Genomic DNA, 26,216 nt, shown 5'->3' on the forward strand with positions numbered 1-26,216 from the left:
ATGAATCAGGGTTGCAAGGTCTGTCACTGAAAAAAATGGTTGCAACCTCCTGGCCAAACAGATTCCAAGAGGCTATTTTGACCAATGTTAATTACCTAACCAGAACTCCAGATTGCAAGCCTTGGTGACAAATGACACACACATTTTATAAAAGTGAAAAATAAACTCTTTGCCACATTTTCTAGCTGCTTTACCCAGCCTACTGGGGTTCTTAACCCTTTTTGGTCTAGACATTTCTCTTTTCTATGGAAGACATTCTAGGTGGAACCTTGGAATAGTGTCATAGTTCCGAATTTGGGGATATTATCTGCCCTTCCTACATTCAGGATAAACAATACCTAGGACTTCAGACCCACTGTCAAAATGGTAAACTGTTTGATATGGGTGTGTGTGTGTGTGTGTGTATATATATATATATATATATATCTATATCGTTGTTTAGGGAGATACATTGGCATCCTGCTTACTAAAATAACATTTATCATTTTTTGTTAAAGCTAAACAAAATTTCATATTTTCTGATACAGATGATGGGGGAAATAAATCAGTGCTATAGGTTTCATTTCACTTTGCATCTTGAATCTTTTGCTTATGGAGATCTTCTTGTCAATAGTGACCGCCCTCTCTCATTGATTACTTACTTATATTTAACCAAGTAAGACAGACTGACATTTTCTAAGAATTTAAAAACATATGTATTCTAAGATACAATTAAGATGTTTTATTGCTAAAAGAGAAGTTATTTGTCAATGAACATATCCCCTGGCTGACTTCAGCTATAGTCTGTCATGCTGAAAGCAAGCTTTTTTTTTTCTCTCCCCCCCCCCCCCCCAGATTGGAGTACATACGATGCCACTGGCTGTTTTAAATGGATACAAGGGCTTCAATCTGTGAAGTCTCCGTCAAAGAAAGAATAGGGGACACCCATTAAAAAAGACTCTGACATGTGTGCTTCTCTAAATGGGCCTGATGTGAGGCCCTTTTGAAGTCAATGAAGAGACTCCCCCATTGTTTTCCATGGGCTTTGGGTCAGGGCTATTGCTTTCACTTCCTACAGTGGAGTCCTCTTGATTCCTGAATGGATTTTGTAATTTCTTCCTAATTTGTCCATCTTAAATGTCCAACACTGCAGATAATGCATATGAGAAAAAGTTATCTTTATTCTCTCCCCTTTCCCCCCCCCCCCCACTTTCTGGTTAATGACCCTTACCCTGAAGAATATCCTGCTAAGTCTCACACTGGACTATTAGATAGATTTGTGCACAAATGCCAAACAGTGGGATGTCAAAATCACATCCCACATTTGAGATGAACAGCTGTTTAGCTAGAATGCAGAATGTATCCTCTGGTAATGGGGTCAGAAAAAAAGTAGGAATACATGACTATGGAAAGGCAGTCTATATAATTTTATAAAGTGTATCTTAGCATTGATTCTTGAGGTGACATGAGTTCTCAGCAGAGGCTGTGAGCTAACGTTGAATTTTCTTCCTCTTTATTTTGTTTCCTATATTTTTAATTCTCCTCCTCAGAGCTCCTGTTGCAGCTGTAGAAACTGCATTACCAGCTAAACTAACAGTGATTTATCTTTTACATGGTGTCACTAGTTAATGGGCATGATCTGTTTTTACATAGAAAATATTCCAGTTTATCTAATCTGACTTTAAATAGTGGTATACATGCTTGACAACATTCTGATCTTACCTGTAATGTGATTTTTATCCTGCTGCACTTACTATTGCTGAAAGCATAACTAACTTTCTTTTTCTTTAACTGTTAGCCTGGTCATCTTCACATGAAAGAAAAGAGTGACCATTGCTATTGGAATCCTCATGAAAGATTTTTAGATCTTCTTGCAGCAGCTGGGAATAAAAACATTGATTTGTTTATATCAAAGTTTGTGAAATGTTCAGAGAGATGGCTTCAAAAGCTCAAACAGAGGACAGTCCTTGTTGGAATATCTCTCTACAACAGAATCCCTGTCCCACCCACTTTTTATTGGGACAGTCTAGAACCAAACATTCCTTGTTTCATAGATTCTGATCCACCCTCCAAGATAAATCTACTTAGTTTAGAAATTGTGCATTTAAAATTAAATTATGGGGTTGTATGCTTCATAGCTTGTATAGGCCAAGCTTATTGTGCATACCAGGGGCTTCTTGCATCTCTCCATTCTCCCTCATAAGATCCTTGCATGCCATCCTCCCATGCCCCTCTGTTTTAGGGACTCCCTGCAACAACCCCCAATTTCCCCTGCCAGGGGTTCTGTGTGTCCCCCATTACCCCTCTCACCATGGCAGGGTCTTTGCCTGCACATCCATTCCCCTTCCACCCTCAATTCTGGGGTCTCCCAACCTTTGCCGGTGGCTCCCTATGCCCCATTCCCCTCATAGCATTTCAGGATGCCCTATTCTCCACACAAACACACCTAACCAGGGGTCATGTGCATGACCCCTTTTTCCTCTGGCCCAGTTCTTCCCACCACCATTATTCTTTCTGTCTAGGAGATAAGTCATCAAGGGTGTCAACATGTTAAACTGTATTGGGAGGATAGGCAGAGATTAGATAGGAGTATTTTTATGCTGGAGGCAATAATGGGTGTCCATGAACCAGTTATTTGATCTGGGTAGACCATTGCAGGAATACTTGAACCTATAGCTGTGCTAAAGAACTGGCAGGGACTTCACATTTTGGTTTTCCATTTTTCTTACAAATCAATATCTTTCTGGCCATTGATGGCTAGAGCATTCCCTGAAAACTTGGAATTGATCAGATGTGGCATTGAAAAGTAATTGCATTAGACAGACAAACAAATACCCTCAATTCAACAGCATTTCTGTAAGGCCTTCACACCATCATGTCCTTACTGAAAACACTATGAAAATGATTTGTTTGAGGAAGGGCATTCATTTTCAAACTCATGGGTCTTTTTCCATATATTGGTTTAGCATATTTGAGTTATAGTTGCAGTGTTGCAATCTCAGCAGATCTATTTAAGCCTCAATTCAAAGATACATATATTTAGACTTGGATAGTAGCAGATATAATTGATTACTTTTCCCGTACTTGTGTGGAGTTAAAAAAAAAAAAAAAAAAAACCAACATGACCAGAACTGACCATTTAAATCATTCAACATTTTTCAGTGGATGAACAGTGGGACAGATATCTATTTGGCTTGCAGATACAAATTGCTCAGTTAATATTTCACTATTAAAAAGGGACTTTATCTCCAGATCTGAAATACAAATGTGTTCAACTAGGCATAAAGCCTATCAAACTGCATGTTCTTATGCATTTATCAACTCACCACTTATTTACTCTTTCTAGAGTAACTATTAGCTTTGCATTTAATCTGCATAAAGATGCCTTCTTTAATGTTGCTTGATGGCTCGCTGCACATTATTTCAGTTAATATTTATAAAAGTAATAAATAATATGAACAATAGCACTTCTGTTTGCATCAGCTCCCAATTTACAGCTGGAGATCTTTCAACAATAAAAAGTAGAAATGAAATAATACTGTGTCAAGAACAGTCTAAGTAATAGCATGTGGGGAAAAGTTCAGTAAAACATCAACTAGCATAGGGGTTCTTGTAACATATTTTTTGGTGGCCTCAGAGTGTGGCCACCACCTGTTGCTGGTGGCTGCTATGACAATTTTTCCTAAAATACTTAACTTTATGAAAAACAAATGTGCACATTATACATGTCCCAATCATAATAATTTATGTATGTAGGGGTTTTTCACAAACTGAATAATAAAAACAACATGCAGTTGTCTCTACTTCTTTACTGGGTCTAAACAGAAAAACACAAATAAGATGCTTTGCATGTTGTTGCATGTTTTTGTTGCTGTTCCTTTTGCCTTTTAATTTTTTTTGGTAGACTCACTAGCTAATCAGTCTGCTTTCGTGGAAAGTGATATTTGTACATTTCTTAATATTTTTCACAGCAGCAGATGTGTTAATTAGCTGGGAGGCAGTGAAAAGTGATTAACAAACATACAAATGTCATGTTTCGCAAGCCAGGAGACAACTTCAGCTTGGGATGGGGAGGTGGGTAGGGAGGCAGCTGGGGCCAGGGCAATGAGGGAGACGGAGCCCACCACTACACAGCCAAAGCCCAGAGCCTGAGACCCCAGTCGGAGCCGGCCCGGGCACAGCAAGAGCCTGCCTCCCACCACCCTAGGGCTGAAGCCTGAGCCCCACTGTCCTGGGGAAAGTGGGGAACTCACACTGGTCAGCTCCAAGGGTGACAGGGCCCAACCCCTGTTGATGGCCCTGGGGGAGGGGCTGCTGCTTTGCCCCTCGCCCCCTTCACTGCCCAAGAGGCTGTGGCCCCAAGAAAAGCCAGGTGCTGCATTTGAGAAATGCTGAACTAGCAAATCATTTTTAATATGTTCTCAAATAGCCTCCACTTCCTTAACTGTGTGGATTTGCCTCTAAAAAAATGGGGTGCACGCGAAGTGCCTGAACTTCTCAATAAAACCTTAACTCCCCAAACCCCTTAAGACTGTTGCCCCAAACCCAGAGGAGTGTCCATTAATTTCACCTACTGCTCTACACTGTTGCCACTTTAAGAGGTGATATTTTCCTGTGTAGCTCCACATAGCGTCAGTGGGTTGAAATGAGTCATCTAAGCATGGCCTGGTCCTCCAGCGAGTGGGTTCCACCTAGTGAAAGGCTGCACGTGGACCTCTTATCTGCTAGCCTAAAACCTGCAGAGGGGAAATCAAGGGATTACCGCCAGACAGAACCAGAGCAGGATTAAGTACGTTTGCAATGCCCAGTGCCTGTAAATATGGTGCTTGATCTGTTTCCTCCTCGTTTAAATTTCTCTTCCCTACGCTGCGGAGTCTCGCGGAATCCCCCTCAGCGGGAACGCAGCACGGCTCCCACAGCGCCCTAGCAGCAGGGAGCAAAGGGGCTGAGCAGGACAAACGTGCAGACACGGCACAGGCGGGCGGCTCCGGGCCCGACGGCTGGGTAGGTGGCTTCTAACGAGACGCCTTTTCACTGAAGCTGAGAAGGGGAGAGCGGGGAGGATCCGCTTCCCCCTCCCTCTAATGGGCACCCAGCGGGAAAGTGCGCTTGAACTCCGCGAGCTGGGGCGAGCGGTAGCCTATCACTGCGCGGGTTCGCAACCCAGCCTCCGGCCCCGCCCCTGGGCCTGCGCGGCCGCTCCGCACCAATCCTGCCGAAAGGGCGAAGCGGCGCGCGTGTCTGCGGCCGGGGAACGCGGGGCTGGACGTGGTGTAGAGACTTTACTGAGCCCAATGTATTCCCTTGAGCCGGGTACGCCGCCGCTGTGCCAGCCTGCGTGTGAGCGCTTGTTAGTTCTGCTGCCTCGTTCCCCGAGCAGCCTGGCAGAGCACAATTAGCTAATCCCTGCTACAACCACGTCCCACCGTTTTGGGCATGTTCACCAGCACCCCGAAGGTAAGATCTCTCTCTCTGCCCCTCCTTGGTGAGCCCGGCAACGGAGAGATTTCCTAGCTCTGAGCTAGGGCAGGAGAGGCGAGCAATCGGCAATAAACAGGGGTCCCGAGAGCAGCGTCCTTAAAAGATGCAACATATTACAAGCGTCTCAAGCCTTTTCCAGCACAGACCCGGCTTCAGTTATCACTAAGACCATTGCTTTGTCTATGAATGTGTGTGCTTCTGCTCCATTTCCCCTTCCTTTGCCCCCCACTCCTCAAGGGTCCGTGCACCTCGATTCCTCTCGTCTCTCTAGAAATGCAGCCTCCTACATCCACAAACTAGGAGAGGAAAAGGCAGGTATCCTGGGAAGTGAACGGTGTGTCATTGATTTATTCTCACTTTTACTGAGCCGTTAAAGGGGCTCTTGGGAAAGGCAGGATTCTGCCAGATCCTACCATTTTTGGCTCCTGACCCTCAATTTCCTCTGCATAATTTCTCCTACTTCACACCCGGCCACGCACTCTGAGGCATCCCGGCACAACAGCCCTGCAAAATCCCGGATCCACCACTTGGATCTTGTTAGATCCAGCAAATGTGCGCCCAGCACTTCTACCCCGTAAGTATAGAGCCAAGTGTAGGCACTCTGCCTCTACCAACAACAGTCTCGACAAGGCCGCAACCTGACGTAACAGAGCAGCAAATACCCAGATAGGACACATGGGATCCTGCCAGATCATGCCATGTTTTGGCCCTCCAACGTGTAAATTACACACAGGGAACACGTTTAGTTGCGCTTGTTGCACGGAAAGATCCGAGAAGCCAATGCACCACAATGCACCCCTACATTAAAAACCTGGATCTGGATCTTGCCAAATTTTGGCCACGAACCCTAAAATACAGTACAAGCTTGATTCTACTATTCTACCAAGATCCTCCCTGCACTCCCTAAAACAAGTGTCCCTTCCCTATCTCCACAAATCCTGGTATAGAGCTGTACAAACTCTAATTTGGCACCAGTTTACTTCTGGTTGCAACCCCCCTAGTTTTACTACCTAAATTTTAGCACATGTGCAGCTCCCTTAATCTATAGAATCCAGGTCCAAATGTATCATGATGCACCAACACTGCCCCCTATCCCCCCCATCCATACCTCACAATTATATAGAAAGCTGTAAATAAATTTAATCAGTGAAACTGCAACAAGTTAGGAATATGTATTTTAAATGTTAATGATAAAAGCTGGAGACAAACCTCAGATCTGCGATGTTCCATAAATGATCAGCCATGCAAATTATGAAATATGGATCGCTGTTTATCTATTTACTGTCAAATGTAGTAATCAGGGCGTTATTTCCTTAGCAGGTGGAACGAGAACAAAATCAAAGTACCAGAGTCCAAATTAGAAAATAGTCAAGGGTTTCTGAATTATGTGATTTAATTGACAAGGAGCTGGGTGAGGACTATAACGTTTCCCTTTAATATTAAAAAGGTCTCTGTAACTTTAAATGAATCTGTTAAAAAAGCCCTACGTAACTTTTGCTGAATATAGAACTTGATGTATTATACTTTCCATCTGCCAAGGAATAAATACGTGACAAGCTATACAATGGGGAAATACTGCATTTCATGACGTACAGTAAGAGTGGAGATGGTAAAACGGCGTATACAAGCCTAAATTAGCCATTTCTAGCAAGATACAGGTGCCAAAATTAAAATATTTTGATGAAATAGTAGAAGCAACACCTTTTGCTCTGTTTTCAGGGTACAAGTTCTGAGTGTATGGTGAAACTTTGGCAAGCTCCAGATGTGGGATCTACATTTGTGTGGTATTTTGGCTTTCGGGCACATCCGTGTGGATTTTTAAGGAACAACATGAGACGCTAAATGAATTCTGTGTTTAGACAATATAATGTGGAGGTTCCAGGGCAAAACCAGGACCTGTTCATATTCAGTTCCCAGGTTTTATGGTTGATGTGGGAAGCATTGATGTCCCTGATATAGATTTAAGTAGGGTAGGTCAGAAGGGGGTAGTACAATAGAGAAGCCACATTTATTCTCTATTCCGGTGGCAAAGTTTGTACTTGTTCTTTATGTGTACAATGGGATTTTAGGAGGATAGAGCCCGCAGATTGGCTCATCTCTTAGCACCAGGTGGAGGTTGCGACTTCTTGTGGCGCTGTTGCCCTGGGATAGGTGAGGACCAGGGTTGTTTTGAAATAATAGGAATGACTGGATTTTGACTCCGATTGGGCAGTGTAACGTGAGCTTCTGGGGCCCCAAACTGACCGGATTTTGCAGGATCCACTTTCTCCCTCTAGGGACCCAGCTTTGCCTTTTTTTCCCCTTTCAAGCGCTCTCCCCAGCAGCATCAACTTCTCCTAATCACGTGTGATTTCCTTTCGGGGGCTCTCAGGGAACTGAGAAGCCGCCTCTCCGAGCCGGGTCTGAATGTAGGACCGCGATCCCTGTCCTCAAGCCGCACTCCACCATTCAGGGTGCTGCTCCCATGTGATACCCGCACAGGTTCCGGGCAGAGCCCTGCTTCCTCTCTCCTAAATCACACGCTGGACTTTGCAAAGGCGCGGTGGAAGTTTCCTGCTACACGCATTGAGTCCGCCTCTCTCTCTCTCTCTCTGATAGGGTCTGATTAGCAAAGGAGGACTTGACCAGGGACCTGAGAGTCGCTGGATTTTCTCCCGAGCTCCACCCGGGAAGAATGCACTACAGATAAAACCCAGCTAAACCCCGCGCGGCGAATCCTAGCGGGAGCCGACGAAAGGAGGAAGCGACTGAGGCGAGACAAGCAGGAAGCAAGCTGGTGGGGTGGAAGGGAGGTGGGCAGCTCTGGGGGCTGGCAGGGTCTGTCGGTGTGTCAGCTCAACACCAGCAGGGATGGACAGCGCCTCTGGATTCAACCGGCACTGGGACACAGCGCTGCTGCTGTTGCAGGTGCCTATACACCGGCTTGCCTCTCTCTGCTGCTAAAAGGGCGGCGCTCCCTAATCTCTCGCTCCCCCTCCTCCCCTCTGATTTATTTATTTTATTGTTTTGGGTGGACGGAAAGTAACCCCCCTCCATGCAACTGCAAACAGGGACGGTGGCGTCATTCCGCTCCGGAGTTTGAGATCTCACCAGCGACTTCAATACGATTTATTTTTTTTTAAACACAAATAAGAGTGTAACTTTGATTTAAATCATGGGCACTGAGATCGGGGGCCAGGTGAGAGATTTTCTGTATTAAGCCAAATAACCGCGGAGATGTTCCCGAGTGGTTTGGAAATACTTTGGACAGAGCTCTGAGAGGAGATCCGAAGAGTACAAGCTCTGCAACGTTTCTGCAACTGAGAGCAGATCGCCTAACGCTAGCATATTGGCAAGTAAGTCACTGGTTACAGTCCTGATTGCCGTTGTCTGTAAAGGTATTACCTTTATCCCTTTGCAGCTGTTGGTTTGAAACTCCTTGTCTGGCGGGAGGATGGGCAGTGGAGTCCTCTGCAGTTTTAGATCTCGAGGTCTCTTTATTTGAGAGGTTTGTGATAGTGAGAGGGGCTTTATTGCAACCCAGCATTGGTCCAACTCTGTTGAAGGGCATTGTAAACATCCCTTTTATGGCACCTATATGCCTTAGCTTCGCAAGAACAATCTTAAAGAAAAAGCGTGGCGACCACTTGTGCAGCTACAGCAAATGGAAATGATGCCTTATATATTATTAACATATTCTTTTTTTCTCAGTGTTCATGTGTAACTAAATATTGAGAGTCTCTTAACAGAGTGCATTTTAGCAACAGCTCTTGTAGGACAGCCCTGTGTGTGTCTCAGGCATTTATACAATGCAAGACAGTGATTGAATTTGATTTGCATACCTTTTTACTTTTACCCATATCATTTGGTAATTTTGTTTTTCTCTGATGCTCCTTCTCTGTGTGGGTTTTGTTTTTTTGGCTTTTTTTTTAATGTATGTACATTTATTGACCTTCTTCTCATAACTGACATTTGTCACAAAACAAAAGTTGACTCCGGCATGGTTTCGGTTTAACAGGGCATACAGAAAAGGTGTAGTAGGCAAGGTGGCCAGTCCTGCTCCCATGGAAGACCAGAGCAAAACTCCACTTAGGAGGGAGCAGGCCCAGGAGGCTGTAATCTCTTCCTAAAAATTCAGTTGAAGATAGTTTTACTCAGAACTAATCTGCCACACTGCAAAATGCCAGATATCCTGTTCACCTTTCGGCATAGCTAGCGGATAAGCTAGCCAATCTGCCTCACCATATCTACCTCCCATCCATCTCTGAAATTCAGGAGCTAAAGATGTGATTCCACACGGAATTGGCAAACAGCAAACTTCAAAGAGTGTTCAATTATGTTTGTGTTTATTGATTTTCTTAGCATCTTCTCTACGAGACTGAAAACCACAATCTTTTACAGTGACCTTGATGAACATCCTGCGTTAACATGAAGGTTTTACAGAGAAAAAGCATTTACACAGATTTACAGCCAAGCACTGACATTTTGCTTAGAGCATGATCAGTTCCCATGAACATGTGAATTTTAGTAGTGGTAGTGGGGATAGGTAAGTAGGAAGAAGGGTGGTGGTGTATTTACTTAGAGGAATGAACTTTCTTCACTATTACAACATAAATAATACTATGTACCAGCTGCAAGTAACATGGAGGGATTTGCTTCTATAGAAAAGTAAATGGGTATGAAGTAATTCTTGATTTTTGTGTTTTTTTGTCTCATTTTCTGATCAGAAGTCTTCAGTAAATGGAGACAGATACAAAAAATCCCAAACCTTTCTAGGTTAATGCACTTTGATTTGTCATCACTTGTCAACTCTGAGGGTTTAGAAGAGAGATCATTTTATATGGAGCTACCTATATTTTTCAAATATGAGGAACATTAACATAGAGGATAAAAAGGTGGTTATACACTGAACATGTGACTAAACCCACCAGTTTATAGCAAAAGGATGAAATAAGCCTTTCCCTTGTTGGTGGATAATTTACGTGCAGCATGTCTGGGATAAATAATCTGAGATGAATGTCAGCTGTTTGAATACACTTTCAGAAGAGCGTTATATGATTTAGATCTCTGACATGCCGAAGATACTGTGAAGTGTGTAATAAGACTACTAGAACTATTGTTAGCTACTATAACTAGCTAGCCTTTCTTTTAATTGAAATAGTCAGATTCCACTCTGTGTGTGTGAATCCAATATATTTCTAGTGAAGTATACCTATGGGTTTACAGTAGTAATTCCCTCCTCTGTTGCAGAGTGGCAGGCTTTCACTAAGCGTGTGCCAGAGAAATTGTGAAACACTGAAGCGTGCATTGAGCTGGAATTCGTTTAGGGTATATTACTGTGGTCCCTTCCACAGTGAACATAAATGAAGGTTAATGGCTGATTATATAAATGAATGATTTTCCAGAAATCACGTCAGCTCTGCCACCTTAGATGCAAGGTACACAGTGCTTTGTTTCTCTTCCTTTAATTCATGCAATTTAACTTAATGCCATAAAGTGAAGTCATTGACTTCACTTAATCTCTATTTGCCTGGGGAAGAAGAAAAAAACATAATTGAATGATGGGTCATTTGGCTTTTGCAGTATGTTGTATGATTGCTATGAGATAATCTAATGAGATGTCCTCTTCACTGAATTAAAGAAACTGTTACTGTTTATCCCTTCACTTTTTCAGCTATACTACTCAGAAGAATTATTCTACTGCATGACTTAAAACAAATGTTCGCTTAGTATGACAGAGAAAATTATTCAGTTATTTTTTCCAACAAAACTGAAAATGAAGGGGAAGGTTAATATTAGGAGTTGAACTATTCAAGAGTGTAACTAGAGTAGTAACCACATAAAAGAAATGTATTAAGGAATTGATCAAAAATCTCCTTTACCTTTGCTCCTTGACTAGCTTGATAGTCACTTGAACATCTTTCCATGTATATGTAATAAACATTTATAATGTTTAACTATGAAGGCTAAAGTACTGAATGAAAGTCATACACTTTCCCACAAGTTTTATTACACTGGTACAGTAGCCTAGCTTACTTTATGTCTTTTAAATTACAGGTTTCCAAAATGTAATGCATATTATGCTCAGCTTTAAAGTTAACATTTTTATTTTAATACTTCTTGGATAACACAAGTCTCTTTAATGTAGAAGATGGTGATTTGATTCAGGAAGCCTGAAGCACAAACAAACATTACAAGTCCTTCCTAACGTCATTATGCTTGTTCAGCAATACTATTTGCTCATTAGACACTACTTTCATGGGTAGATATAAACTATAAGTGAAGTTGAACATATTGCCAAGCAAGAAAGCTTCATATAGTTATCCAACTCATAAACTCTGTCACTCTTTTCTGCTCATGTTTTGATAAACAAAAGATTATATGTTTTGTGGCAAAGTACTTTCTCCTCCTCAGCAGGCTCAGTCCTTTTTAGCCTTGGAGACACAGGCTTGGGCAAAGCAAATCCTTGTAGGTAGCACAGGGTCCGGCTATTCCTTCCCTCAGTCAGTCCCTTGTGCTTGTTTATCTTCCCTTCTGGGGACAGAGTGCGGCCTTCCTTGCAGGAAGGATTCAGAGCCTTGCTGCTCCTAGCTTACTGGCAGCTTCTCTTACTCTCTCCCCCCTCCCTTCCATGCCGGGAAGGGTTTAAAAAGGTCCCAAGCAGTGGGACCCAGCTGAACCTAATTAGTTCCCTGGTAACCCCTTGCCCAGCTGAACCTTAATTTCCCCATGGTTCTCTCTCCTCAGTGGCTTGGGAGAGGCCTTTTTAACCCCCTGGGTCTGATTACTACCCCCTCCCCCCTCCTTAGTAGCTGTTTGTCCTGGGTTTGCCACATATCCCCCTCACCCCCCCCCCGCTCAACACTACGGGGTTGGGCTACTTGGGTCGGAAAAGAGTGCACTCTTGACAGGCCATCTGCATTGCCATGTTGGGTTCCAGACCTATGTCGTACTGTGAAGTGGAAGGGTTGAAGCGACAGGAAACATCTTGTTACTCTCGCGTTTTTGTCCTTGCTTTGGTGCATCCACTGCAAAGGGGCATGGTCCGTGACAAGGGTAAACCTCCATCCAAGTAGATAGTAGCGGAGGCTTTCTATGGCCCATTTCACAGCCAGGCATTCCTTCTCCACCATGGCGTATTTCCGTTCCCTAGGTAGGAGCTTCCTACTGAGGAAGAGGACGGGGTGTTCATCATCTCAGACCATTTGGGAAAGCACCGCTCCCAGCCCTACTTCAGAGGCGTCTGTTTGTAGGATAATCTCCTTCCCCCAGTCTGGGGCTACTAGTACGGGGTCTGTGCAGAGGGCCGTCCTCAGATCCGCACAAGCGCCTTGGGCTGCAGCAGACCATTTTACTATGTCAGGACCCCGAGCTTTTGTTAGGTCTGTTAATGGGCATGCCCTGGTGGCGAAGTGGGGAATGAACCGCCTATAGTACCCCACTAGTCCCAGGAATGCTCTGACCTGTTTCTTCCGGAGTGGTCAGGGCCACTTTTGTATAGCTTCTAACTTGTTGAGCTGGGGCTTCACCACGCCCCTCCCCACTATATACCCAAGGTACTTGGCCTCAGCTAACCCGATCGAACATTTGGAGGGATTGGCAGTCAGCCTTGCCTTTCTCAGGGTGTCCAGGACCGCTTCCACCTTCTCCACGTGCGTCTCCCAGTCAGGGCTATATATAATGACGTCATCGAGATAGGCTGCTGCATACTTTCCATGGGGTCGCAACAGTTTGTCCATTAGCCGTTGGAAAGTAGCGGGGGCTCGATGCAACCCAAAGGGGAGAACAGTGTACTGATATAGTTCTTCTGGAGTTGCAAAGGTTGTCTTCTCCTTGTCGGCCTTGGCCAGGGGGATCTGCCAATAGCCCTTGGTATGGTCAAGGGTAGACATAAACCGTGCCTTTCCCAATCTGTCAGTCAGCTCATCTATCCTGGGTATAGGGTAGGCATCAAATTGGGACACCTCATTGAGTTTGCGGAAGTCATTGCAGAACCTCATACTGCCGTCCGGCTTAGGCACTAAAACCACAGGACTGGACCATTGGCTATGAGATTCTTCAATGACTCCTAAGGCCAGCATTTTCCTGACCTCTGTCCTAATCTCTTCTCTCTTGGCCTCTGGGATCCAGTATGGCTTAACGTTCACCTTCACTCCAGGCTCCGTGAGGATGTGATGGTGAACCTCTGTAGTCCTGCCTGGCTTTTCGGAGAACACATCCTGGTTGCGTTTGATCAGGCTGATCACTTCTGATCGTTGTTCCGGAGTCAACTCTGGGGATACTCCACCAGGTCGGGTTGGTTGCTTTTAGGGGATGGCGCCCCCAGCGCAACCACCGGAGCTTCTCTATCCTGCCAAGGTTTCAGCAGATTTATATGGTAGATCTGCTCCAGCTTCTGGCAGCCCGGCTGCCGGACCTTATAGTCGACTTCTCCTACCGCTTTTATTACCTCGTACGGCCCCTGCCACCTGGCCAGGAGCTTGCTCTCGGCCGTGGGTATGAGCACCATCACCCGGTCCCCCACCTGGAACTTCCGGGTCGTTGCTTGGCGATTGTAGCTTGTCTGTTGTGCCCCTTGGGCCTTCTCCGTGTGTTCGCTCACAAGGGGGGCGACTTGGGCTAGTCTGTCTTTCATCTGCAGCACATGTTCAACAACGTTTCTCCCAGGGTTTGGCTGTTCTTCCCAGTCTTCTTTAGCCAGGTCCAGTGTGCCCCTGGGGTGGCGACCATATAACAGCTCGAAGGGGGAGAATCCAGTGGAAGCCTGAGGAACCTCCCATATGGCAAACAGCAAGTAAGGCAGCAGGGCGTCCCAGTCTTTCCCATCACGACTAATCACTTTCTGTAACAGGTTCTTCAATGTCCTGTTAAAGCGTTCGACCAGGCCATCGGTCTGGGGATGGTAGACCGATGTTCTAAGGGTCCGTATGTGGAGCATTGTACATAGGTCCTTCATCAGCTCAGACACAAAGAGGGTCCCTTGGTCCGTCAGGATCTCCTTAGGTATTCCTACTCTGGAAAATATCTCGACTAATTCTTTGGCTATGGTCTTGGACGTGGTATTCCGTAGGGGTACGGCCTCGGGGTATTGGGTGACATAATCTAGTACTACCAGAATGTATTGATGGCCCCGGGCTGATTTTTCCAATGGCCCTACTATGTCCATAGCTATACGCTCAAATGGGACCTCGATAATTGGCAGAGGTACCAGAGGGACCCTTAAGTGTGGTCGGGGCCCATGTATCTGGCATTCCGGAGAGGATGTGCAATATCGCTGGACCGCTGCATAAATGCCAGGCCAAAAAAGCCTCTATAGAATTCGATCCAGAGTCTTATCTACCCCTAGATGACCCCCGAACAGATGGCTGTGGGCCAGATCCATTATGGCTCTTTGATGTTTCCGTGGGACCAAGAGTTGTTGTATGACTTGCTCTTGGACCTGGACTACTCTGTATAGCAGGTCGTTCTTAATCATGTAATATGGCCCCGGGCCCTTAACTCTCCCCTCCACGGGGACAATATTTACCTCGACTACTTCTTTGAGAATATTGTGGTATATGGGATCATTGGCTTGATCCTGACCAAAATTCCCGCGTGCGGTCTCCATTTGTCCAAACTCGGGGGGCGGGGGTCTACCTCCATCTCCCCCTCGGGGAAAGCCCCTGGGGAACCAGGTCCGGCGATAGGGTTGTTGATCGCCGACCCAGTCCCACTGTCAGTCGAGCCCCTTCTTTCCCCTACAAACGTAGACTTCTGGCACTGGGTCAGGACCCTCGTCTTCCTCCTTTTATCCGCTCTCCGTTCTCTCCTAGTCTTCCTGGACTTCCCCGGCGGGGAGAACAAATCCTGGCTAAATTCATGGAGGGCCGGGAGAGGGTTAACTATCGGGGCCACACCCTGGGTCCCAGGGTCATTATTTTTTTCTACCTCCTCCCCAGGGAATAGGTATCAAACCCCGGGAAGTCTCGTCCGATAAGGACAGGGTAGGGGAGGTTGAACTACTCCCACCGTCAACCTAATGGGGTTTCCGAGAACTTCTATTTTTATGGGGATGGTTGGATAATAGTTGACAATCCCCATGCACACAGGATATTCCCGAGCATTTGGCCCGGGATAGTTGGTCCTGCCCGACCAGCTTCCTTGAGACTAACGTGATTACACTTCCCGAGTCTACTAAGGCTGTGGTCTTTATACCATTCATCTTAACTGGCCTAGTGTATCTATGAGGGACCATCGCAACCCCGACTAGACTTATTAGATCACATGGTCCCCCTATATCTCCCAGTTCGCATTGCATAGGCTCTCCTAGATTCGGGCATTGGGCAGCGATATGCCCCAATTCACCACAGGCATAACATCGGTACCCCGTTCGGGGCAGCCCCCTATTTTTCGGGCTGCTGGGCTTTATTTCTCGAGTCTTTCTCCCCCAGTCCTCAAATCTCTCCGGGACCGCTGGCTGCGCTTCCGCCTCCTTCCTCCCCTCCATTTTCCAGCCTGCAGAGACTGGTCTCCAATTCTGGCGCCTTCCTTCCCCGGTGGTCCGAGAAAGTTCTTGGGCTGCTAAGTGTCTCTCTACGAGGGCAACTAGTTCATCATATGAGGAGGGATCATTTTGGCAGACCCACCCTCGTATGCCCGGCGGCAACCCCCTCATGTACCTGTCCAACACCGGGGTACCTTCTCCGGCCCATGGGCCTCAGGGTGGAGCCACTTCCGGGTGAGGTGGATCAAGTCAAATAGCTGGGACCTCGGCGCTTTGTTGTCCCGGTACTTCCACTCGTGGAAGCGCTGGGCCCTTATGGCCGGTGTCACCCCTGACCTCGCCAGGATTTCTGCCTTCAGCTGCGGGTAATCCATAGCTACTTCTGTGGTCATATCGAAATAGGCCTTCTGAGCCTCCCCACACAGAAAGGGAGCCAGGATGTCTGCCCACTGGTCTTGGGGCCAGGCCTCCTGCAGTGCCGTCCTCTTGAATGCAAGGAGATACGCCTCTATATCATCATCCGTTGTCATCTTCTGTAAATAGTTGCTTCCCCTGGGGCCGGTGCGTCAGTGTGATCAGGGCTTTCAACTGGTTCACTACTTCATTCAGGGTGGCTCAATCTTGGGCCACCTGGTTCATCAGCAATTGGTTTGTCTCCTGTTGGACACGTACTGACTCTTGCTGGGCCGTCATCTGTACTCTGGTAGCCTCTTGTTGGGCCGCAGTGGCCTGAATCAACGCCTTCACTACGTTCTCCATTTTTTTTTTTTTTTTTGGTGATTTACCTTGCCCTGAGATGGCTTGCCACAGCGCCTCACTACATCCCACTCCTGACACCACATGTGGCAAAGAACCTTCTTTTCCTCAGCAGGTTCAGTCCTTTTTAGCCTTGGAGACACAGGCTTAGGCAAAGCAAATCCTTGTAGGTAGCACAGGGTCTGGCTATTCCTTCCCTCAGTCAGTCCCTTGTGCTTGTTTATCTTCCCTTCTGGGGACAGAGTGCGGCCTCCCTTGCAGGAAGGGTTCAGAGCCTTGCTGCTCCTAGCTTACTGGCAGCCTCCCTGCTTCTCTCTCTCTCCCCCCTGCCTTCCACGCAGGGGAGGGTTTAAAAAGGTCCTAAGCAGTTGGAGCCAGCTGAACCTAATTAGTTCCCTGGTAACCCCTTGCCCAGCTGAACCTTATTTCCCCCTGGTTCTCTCTCCTCAGTGGCTTGGGAGAGGCCTTTTTAACCCCCTGGGACTGATACCCCCCCACCCTTAGTAGCTGTTTGTCCTGGGTTTGCCACAGTTTATAGATTTATTCTCAGTCTTCCTCAATCATGCAGCACTCAGAATGTACAATTTCCAGAGGCTAATAACTTAGCACTACTCCTAATGTCTCAAGTACTGGGAAAGCCATTTTTCTTTTAATGCCACTTCCTAGCAGTCATGGCTAGGTTTCCTGCTTGCATGCATTTTTAAGAGGAAGAAATGGTAAAGTATATAGTAGAATTCCAAATGAGATAAAATTAGTAAATAGGGGTCTTCACTTCAGATTACAGGGTAGAGGAGTAGGAAGATTGAGTCCCAGTTTTGCGAGAGTCCATCTTGCACCCAGTTTCTAGTCACAGTTTGTTGACAGCATTCATTGTGTAAATGTTCCCTGAGTTTCTTGACATGGGTTGGCAGCAAAAACTGGCATCAGAGCCAGCTATTTTTGCTACTCCTCTATGCCATATCAGAAGAGGAAGGGAGAAAACTATCGTTGTCTACAATATTAAAAAAAAAATTAAACAAACATAGGTTGTAAGCATGTGAACTATCCAAAATATACAGGAAATACAGTGGAGACTTCTGGTGGTAACAACCTATTAATACATTGCATGTGTCTGTGTGTAAAGTGCATATTATATATAATTACTAACGGGGCAATAATCCAGTGGCATTAGTGCTAAATCAAGATTGGACTGCCTCCACACTGTTTCTTGGGTTGGTCCCAGCTTTTCATCCTCCGTAACGGGGGTTAAAGGCCCAGCACCAACTCAACCTACTTATGCATAAGCTATGCTATGTCTGAACAGCTCTGCCTCTTTCTTGGTCTTTAGGGAGTCTGCATTTGAGAGGGTAGTTTGTGATGAACTATATAGGCCCTTAATTGGTCACTTAGCTCTAGCAGGTGTGTCCCCTTCAACAGTCACCAAGAGAACTGAAAAACATAGTTGCATGTTGAGACTATGGAGACCCCAGGAGTGGGGGTTGTGGGCAGGGCTGGTTTTAAGGGCTTAGGTCCCGCAGTCTCATTGGTAAGAGGGAGAGAAGGTAGGACATAGCCCAGAGTCAAGATGATCAATCTCAATTCCATTGTTGTGTTCCATTGTAATTAGTCCTTAGTGTGTACGATGGTGTTGGGCAAGAATATAGTATTCACTGTATGCTGATTAATGCTTGGATGGTAGTTAGTAATGCGTTCACTTTCTATGACTTGCTCAAAGATGAAAATAACCCAAACCTGGTTAAATGACACTGGTGGACTAGTTTTGCCAATGCTGATTCCAAACAGGTATTCAGGACACCATGGACAGAAGGATAAACTGATGGGTTGTGTATGGCTGCACTGCTGCTTGCATCTAGCATGATATGCTGGAGCTCTTCCACCCCAAAAGTGAATCAAATACAGTATGTCCATTTTATGAGAGTCTTGGTATGGAGCTAAAATGTAACTGGTGTTTAGTATACCAATTGCCACACTGCATTGTAAAATCCCTACAAGACTGTTGACGTTCCTCACTGGGATGGTACTATATGGGCAGTGGGGCTGATACTGCTTGATGATTTTTAACATCTGCCTTGATAGCTTAAGATTTCATGGTTGATCTAATGACCATGGATTGTTGGCTCAGTTTATATTGCTAGTAACATTCTTGATTTAATGTTTGGGTCAGGATTAGAGGTGAGGAACTGAAAATTGTAGCCATGTGGTTTGAGTTGAGGTGCTTGTTTTGATGGTGCACTTTTAGAAGCTAATGGACCCTGATAATTTTGGGAGTGCTCTGAGGGGGCGTGGGAAGAAGAATATTGGTCCTCTGACAGACCTGTTGATTGGTTTTTGCTCAGTCACCATCAACATGTTTTGTTTCAAGTAATGGACAGTTTGGATTAACTAAACTGTCTTCATTTTGTAGCTGATACAAATTCCTCCCATTTGTAAGGAAATTTCCTGTCACATTGTTGATAAAATTTAATTGACTTACATTGAATTGTATGTAAAGACCACGTCAGGGAAAAGTTATTGTTTTCTTAAAAAAATAGAGAGACTGTTCCCTTAATCATTTTTTCCTTCAGCTGTTATATTAAACTTATTTAATAATGCATGGCTATCTATAACCAGGAGCTACATGACTTTATAATGTTTGCATCATTTTCCTTTCCACAATCAAAGTGATTCTGTTCAGATGACAGAGTCCAGGCAAGATAGTAGTAATCCCTTGACTCACGTTTTTTTCCTTCTTTTGGAGGGTCTTGTCCTGTGTCTATTGAAGTCAATTACAAAACCTGCAGTGATTTCAGTTAGAATAATATTGAGTCCTGTGGGATGTTTAAGATTCATATGTTTGTTGTAAAATTGTTACAACGTTTTGTTTTTCAATAAAACATTGCCATTGTGGCCTTCAACTTAAAATACATAATCAGTTTTTGTTCATTTTCTTCTTCCCGAAGTAATTAGCACCAAAAAGTTGTGTGCACCAGCATTACATACCTTAGCAAAAATCATGCAAGTCTCACAATATTTTGATGGACTTTTGTAGCAGCTGTTAATAATGAATCATATGGTTAAGCTTCAGCAACACAAATGGGCATTGATTTTCTTTGGCTTCTTTTTGAACCTAAAGAAGTAACACAATTAGAATTATGCCCATAAGATAATTCACTCCCAGATCTTCATATGATTTTGTGTAGTAGAAGAAAGATAGCATTCTCCAGGAACAGCTTTAGAAAGCTGATCTAAGTTAATCAAATGTTCTTCAGGTGAAAGAGGATGGGGAAATATCAATTCTCCAGTGCAGAGGGGCTATAGACTCAGTTTTCATCACATACAGCTGTCTTCCTGTGCCCACTCCTAGTTTTATGTTAGAGCTGTATTTACATAAGTAGACTTCTGAACAGCACTGTGGTAGCTGGCTATTGGATTTCAATATAAATCTTCACAGTGTTTTACTATAATGCAGATCAGTTGTTGTTTAGTATTAAAACTTACATCAAGCCATGCAGTAAAATCTCCATTGAAATCTAAAGGTATTTCTTTGTAAAAATCGGTGGCAGGATGTGTCCCTGTAAAATCCCGTAAATCTTAAATACATTTTGGAGTCTCTCTAGTCAAAACGCTATGGAGTCTGTTTTATTGTTCTTGTATGGAATGACTTTGAGAACACTGGGTCAATGTGTGTGCGTGGGGGGTGGGAAGAGGGTGCATGTATATGTATGCACACACATAGATTCTAAAGAGACATACTCTCTTCAAAGCTACCTTTAGACTTTGCACCATTGAGAAATGGATTTAAAAGCACACTTGAATCATGTGGCTCTTTAGGAACCAAAGTGCTGATGTACTTTGAATGTGACATGTTCATCTGCCATAGAGGAGAAAATCGGTATCCATATTCCTGCTGGCAAACTAAGGAACAGTGTTGGTTATAGCTGTGAAAATAAATATTCCCCTACCTTTTCAGCAGAAGCAAGGTTTTATTAAATATTGTGACATTCACAAAATGATCCCAGTGGGGAAAGCTTATTTGAACCCTGCCAGACATTTGTAGACAAGTTGTATGAAAGTCACAACCTTATGTAAATCATTATCACCTCTCATTGCCCATCAAATCACTAGGGTTGGAAAGGACCTTATTGGGTTATAGAGTTCATCCCTCTCCACAAATAGAGGATTGCTTTCTGCACCAATGTTTTTAATCTTTTAGCTAGTGTGTTCTTAAACATCTGTAGTGATGTGGCTTCAGCTACTTCGGTTGGCAAGTTACCGCATTAGTGCAATGGTTAGTTTTTTCTCCTAATGGTTAAATTAAATCTTCTCTTGCATTAATTTTGGGCCACTAATCCTTATGGAATAAATTTCCCCCTTTGCCACAGTAGCGAGGCGTAAGCTGGGCCCCTCTGGTTTCTGCCCCTGCTTTCCTCGCAAATCAGTCAGGGATGCCTCAGGTTGATGCAAACACCGGTGCTCTTTATTTACAGCTGTTTCCCACCACCGCCACCTTACTATCTATGTACAGGTTTTTCACAGCCAAACTTTGCCAGAAACAGACCAGGCCAGCAACAGACTAGAGGCCCTGGCCGAGGCCCTCTCTGTATCTGGCCTTTCTCTTTCTATCTCCTCCTCTAGCTTCCTTCCTCCCTACCTTTATATCCCCTGGCTAATTAGGCTGGCAGCTATTTCTCCTTGCCAGGCAGGGTCAGGGCAGTTCAGCCAGCCCCAATCCATTCCCCTCAATTGGGCCTGGAGTTGCAGGGGGCTGATTAAGCACTCCTTACTCGGCACCCTGTCACAGCCACATTAAATAATCCCTTCCCATCTTATGGTGTTTTTCATCTCCTCATAACCAGTGATCATATTGCCTGTTTGTTGTATTTTTTCCAAGCCTTAAATACCACATTTTTTTTAGATTCTCATAATATCTCTCTAATCCTTCTCACATTTTTGGAGCCTAACTCATTTATTATTGTCTTATTTTTTGTTTTTGTTTTTGAATAGCATAAAGCCCAGCTCTTAGTACTATAAATCTGGTATTCCATTTATCTCCCTGTTCCTAAACATCATGCTCTTTCACATACCTCCTACTATAGCTGTTTAATTTTTTCCAGTGACATTGTGTTGTGATCTTTATATCTAATTTGCTGCTCACTAACATCACCAAATTCTTCTCTGCATTACTCTTTTCCAAGATACAGTCTCCCATTTTGTATTTCTGCTTAGTGTTATATCTCTCCCTTCATTTGTTGTCTGAATTTATATTAATAAATCATCCCATTGATATCTTTCTCCTATCTGATTCTGTAATGTCTACCATTGCTAATATGATTAATGTATAACACTCTGCCTAGAGTGTGAATATAGATATTAAATAATACTAAGTCCATTATTGATTTCCTTTGAAACCATACTTAATATTTCTCCTCAGTCTGATTGACATTTGTAATTATTTTTTGTTTATGGTATGTCAATCACATTATGTAGCCATAGCAATGGCAATTGATTTAGGAACATCTATAGGCTCGTGGGAAGCAGAAGGGCTATTGGAAAATAGGAAGGAATTAAATGAGAGTGAATGGTTTGGGGCAAGTCTACCACTAGCATATTTCAGTGCCCATGAAATGAACAGCAGTCTATCTTGGATGAACTATTAATGAAATGCATGCTGGCTTGTCTTTCTGTTGACTTCCATTGACTTCAGTGAATATTGGATCAGGCCCAAAGTGCCCATACTACCTTGATTTAAATGGAGTTTTGGCCACTTACACTAGCAGTCAATTTGTCCTTTAAGTGGTAAAATCATAATTGTTGGAAAAAGCACCTTCCTTACCTATACACAAAGAACACAAATTACTTCCAGCTTTCAAGCATGTTGTGCAGCTTAATCTCAACTTGAAAAAAATACAAAGGTTTCAGTAGTTCGTAGTAGGTGGCTTACAGTTAAATGTACATGGCTCATGGACAAGTACCATTAGTCACAAAGGCAAATATGGCAGCTGGCCCTAATCCAGTGCCTATGAATCAGGCCTTCAAGTGGTCCTCCTTACTCATGGACCCAGCATTTTCATGATGAATACAACAAAATATTACTCTAAAAGAAAATCCCATTAAAATGAGCTATAGGGAATTGGTGGCTGGTTAAGAATGGGATCAACACAGGGACCTTTTAGTGAAAGATCTGTCTTCACAAAGTATTCTGCATTGTCACATAATGCAGGTTTACTGTGTCATGGCCTATAATATGTCATAGTACTATACTAGAGCTGGGCAATAAATTATTCAGTGATTTAAAAAAATATTTTAAAATTATTGCATGTATACGTGAACACAAATATATGTGTTAGACACACCAAATGGCCCAATTTTATGATTCAGTAGCTTAAAATGTTCTGCAGCAGTACTTTACAATTCATATAGCTTTCATTCAAATTCACCAGCTTTGATATTTCAGCCTGATGACTATAAAATTCAATTCTAAGAAACAAGACAATTCACAAAAGCAATTAAGCACATGCTTAAGTTCCTTTGACTTCATTGAGACTTAAGCACATGCTTAAGTGCTTTCCTAAATAGGGATGCTTTCCTGAATTGGGGAACAAGGGGGCAAATCCTGTATGCACTTACTACTGGAGGTAGTGCCTACTGCCATGAAATCTAATGAGTTTCCTTATGGTTCTAAGTGTTACACCTACTAGTAAGTATTTTCAGGATTGGACCCTAAATTAGCTTTATATTTACAAAGTCCAAAAGACAATAATTTTGTTTAATTTATCTATCAGAAAAAGGAGTACAAGAGAAATTTTGGTAGGCTACAGAAATTAATAAAATGAATACCCAAACTGAACAGACCCTTCTGAGGCTAATTTCACCAGTGATGCTATCTCTTTAACAAACTGCTCCTCTAAGGGCCGAATACACTACTCTAGATCCACACCAGAATGCTTTTTGATGGATGTAAGGTTTCTTTCAGGGGTGGTACAAATCCTGCCCTCTACTGCAACTTTGCACCACAGTGGAGAAGATGTCATAGCAAGTCTCCCTTTGAGCAACAGCAGCAAAGGATTGTAACGCCATATTGAATGCATGCTTGGCAAATATTCCCAAACCTACTGATGCACTGTGATCCCAATGGGGGCAAGGCCTGATGGCTAGGAAACATGGCAAGGCCCTCAACTGGATAGTGCACATACTCCCATCAGCAGCTGTGCAGTAGAGGAGTGCACGTTGGTGCCATTGCAGAGTAGCAGTTGTGTGAGTCCTGCAATGGGATACAACTGCCCATATTGTGCCCGCAGAAATGCTCCTGTGACTAGCACATACTTTGCACATCTCCACTCCCTTGCCACCTTAGCAACTGCAGAGCTCCACCTCAACTGTGCATCCTATAGGTAATATGACACATTATCAAAAGGAGAAAAAGAATTATGAATCCCTACCAAGAGCCTCTAGGCTCAACTGATAACATTTTAAACAAAGAGCCCATTTCTAAAAGCTTTCTTTATATTTGGGACATGATTACTAGATGCAGCTACAGCCTTTAATGGCTTATTATAAAGCATGTTATAAAATGCATTAGTAACGAACATTTAACAGATGACAAGCTGTTAAAAAGTGTTATAAAATATAGATTACTTTGTTAAACCAACATATGTTTATGCTTAATGCCTGAATTTCAATTATCAAATAGAAAGCGTGTATAAGGTGTTCTAATGACACAAAGTGATAAGGGATGAATGCTGCTGTGATATCGGTCTGTTCTTTCATTTGCTCTGTCTACTATCAAATAATAGCTTCCCAGCTAACTAGGATTACCTGGAAACATGCAGCTACACAATAAATTCTTCATGGTTCGGTAATGGTCACAGGACTCCGACCCTGTAGCTGCCAATGGGGGATCGGTTTGAACCATTTAAGTAGTCTGTGTGGGAGGAGAGGGAGAGTAGAATGAATTTGCTTTTGTGTTCTTTAAGCTGTGACATAGGGAGGGTGTGTGAGTATGGTGGAAAGGAAGAGTGAATTGTTGAATTTCTGGGGAAGGTGGATGGAGTACTATTTGAAGGGCAGGAACATGCTGTTAAAGAACCATTAGGACTGTTTTTGGTGGGGAATATGGAGTATATGTTGTTATGAAGAGGGAGGATTTTGACTTGTGAATATTGTTAGTTTAATATTAATTCAGTTCCAGTAAACTTGTTCGAGGAAACTGTATATCAAATGGAGATACATTTTGGTTTTCAGCTTTCTGAGATATTATAAACCTTTCTCAAATATTAAATGACCATAGCTGCCAGCATCTTTTTTAATGAATGCAGTGAGCTATAGTTATATGAGCTCATCCAAATGCAGCATTACAATACAGCGTATTTGGTCAGATTGTACCTTTCTTATGAAATCTCTTCAGGTACCCCATGGGACTGAGAGAACTTGACAGTAATGTATATACTGAAACAGGTTTGCTACAACATTTCTAACTGAGTTGTCTAAATAATATACCATACCTACAGAAACAGTGATTTTGGAAATCGTGAACTTCACAGCTGGCTCCCTATTAGCTTTTAAAAAAAAATTAAGCCTCAAAATTTGAGAGTTCTTCTTGGTTCCATATTCACTATTTACAGGTCTACATAGAAAAATAAATGGAAGAGATAGCAACTTTCTTAGATGACTTTTCTTTGTTTTTTTCCATTTGTTCAGATACTAGTAGCACAGAGTTTGGTTGTCTTTTCTTTTTTCCCCCCTCTCAATTGTACATAGGCATCTATTGGGCATGGAAATAAGTGTCTTTTCAGTTTTCAATTGGGTCCAGGTCATCTTTGTACTGGGGTTGCTTACACTGATTCCACTGCTATAAAGATACCATAGGGCTGGTTGATCCAGTCTTCAGGGGATTTTACTGACATACGGGACTTCCTCGGTTGGCATATCGCCAAAGCGTTCCAGCCATGCCCCCAAATATCCCTGCTGTGGGGAATCCTGCAGTGATGCTGCTTCTTACTGGCTGTGTAGGGAGCGTAGGGAGCTAGGTATAAGTTAGGGCAGCCAGGTTAGTGGAGATGCAAAGGTTGTATAAAACCACCATGCTCCACCCCTTCCTCCACACATCTACCTCTCTGTTTCTACCCCAAGCTAAGCTTCAGCACAGGGATAAATGAGGCCTGATATGCACACCAGTCTTTAGAGCATATTCTCTACATTGCTCAGAAAAGTGGGTGGAGCTATGACTTCTGCTATGCAATTCTAATATTCCTAGAAAAATTATGGCGGTAGCGTTCTTTCCAGTTGAAGAGCTTGAATGAAAACAACTTAATAAAAACAACTCTAAAAACAACTTAATAAAAATGAATAAATTATGATAGGTAATTAGAGGCATCCCTATCTTCACTTCTCAGAGCATGGACTAGGACAGGGGTCGGCAATGTTCGGCACGCGACTCGCCAGGGTAAGCACCCTGGCGGGCCGGGCCAGTTTTATTTACCTGCTGACATGGCAGGTTCGGCCGATCGCGGCCCCCACTGGCCGCGGTTCGCCGTCCCGGGCCAATGGGGGCGGCGAGAAG

The 26,216-nt window shown here is 43.8% G+C and overlaps 1 protein-coding gene across 2 annotated transcripts in view; it reads left to right on the forward strand.

Moving 5' to 3' along the window:
- Positions 1-4,627: 4,627 nt before the first annotated feature.
- Positions 4,628-26,216, forward strand: part of SNTG1 (syntrophin gamma 1) — a 566,961-nt gene continuing 545,372 nt past the window's right edge. The window contains exons 1-2 of one of the 2 annotated variants that reach the window (XM_034762903.1): positions 4,628-4,768; positions 8,059-8,795. The gene's annotated coding sequence lies outside the window, so the exon portion shown is untranslated. Of the gene's footprint in view, positions 4,769-7,809; positions 8,796-26,216 lie in introns of those variants that run through there. The other variant, XM_034762905.1, reaches the window with a different exon arrangement.

The sequence above is a fragment of the Trachemys scripta genome, chromosome 2 (assembly GCF_013100865.1).
Source record: "Trachemys scripta elegans isolate TJP31775 chromosome 2, CAS_Tse_1.0, whole genome shotgun sequence".
In the NCBI taxonomy this organism is placed as follows: domain Eukaryota; kingdom Metazoa; phylum Chordata; order Testudines; family Emydidae; genus Trachemys; species Trachemys scripta.